This window comes from Cynara cardunculus (genome assembly GCF_001531365.2).
Source record: "Cynara cardunculus var. scolymus isolate 2C chromosome LG 4, CcrdV1, whole genome shotgun sequence".
NCBI classification, from domain to species: domain Eukaryota; kingdom Viridiplantae; phylum Streptophyta; class Magnoliopsida; order Asterales; family Asteraceae; genus Cynara; species Cynara cardunculus.
The window spans coordinates 9,583,893-9,584,870 of NC_037531.1; positions in this window are offsets into that span (position 1 = coordinate 9,583,893).

Below are 978 nucleotides of genomic sequence, written 5' to 3' on the forward strand. Positions count from 1 at the left end.
AAGTTGTTGAACTCTTTTTATGTTGATTGATTAAGTTGTCGCATTTTTTTTGAATAGTTTAAATGATTGAGTTTTTTAGAAAATTGATTACTTAAATTATTTTAATATTTTTAAAATTATATAATTTAAAAGTTATTTTTATAAAATGACTTAAAAATGTTATCACTTTTACATAAAGTAGTAATTTAAAATTCTTGTGTTATTTTAATATTTTTAAAATAATGTAATTAAAAGATTGTGAAGAAAATAAAATAAAAGAGTTAATATCGTGCAACTCAATGAGTCATAACTATTTACAAAAAAATCATTCTTACATATACTTTTTAATAAATAAATCGTCGAACCTTTAAAAATTGGTTACTTTGATCATTTCAATCTTGGTCTTCATGTGAGAGGTGATGGAAACTGTGGATTTCGAGCAATAGCTGTCCATCTTGGTCTTCATAAAGATGCATGACCAACAATTCGGTTTAACTTGATGGAAGAGTTAGACGCATACAAGACAGAATACCTCAACATATTTGGAAGTTAGTATTGGAATATAGTTTATAATATTTTAAACTTCTTTCAATTAGATCCCGATCCCTACTATTACTCCACATTTTTTTCATTTCTGCTATCTGTGTGCTGTTGCATGGGCTACCCCGTATTTAGATCRAATAAACAAGTACCAACAACTTTTACGTGTTAATTGTACTACATATAATGTTATTTTAGAATAAATAAAAATGTAATATAAATTATGTTACGTCTTATTTATATATCAAATCTCATTTTTTTATGTTTTATGTTCGATTTTTATAATTATATAATTATTAGAAAATAGTAATGTCTATATGAAAGTAAAAATATAAAAGAAAAAAAACTTTAACGTGAATGTAAAATATTTTATTTATTATTAAATATTTATATTTTTGAAATAATATGATTAAATATTATAAAATACATATTAAAATATACAACATACTATAAAAAATA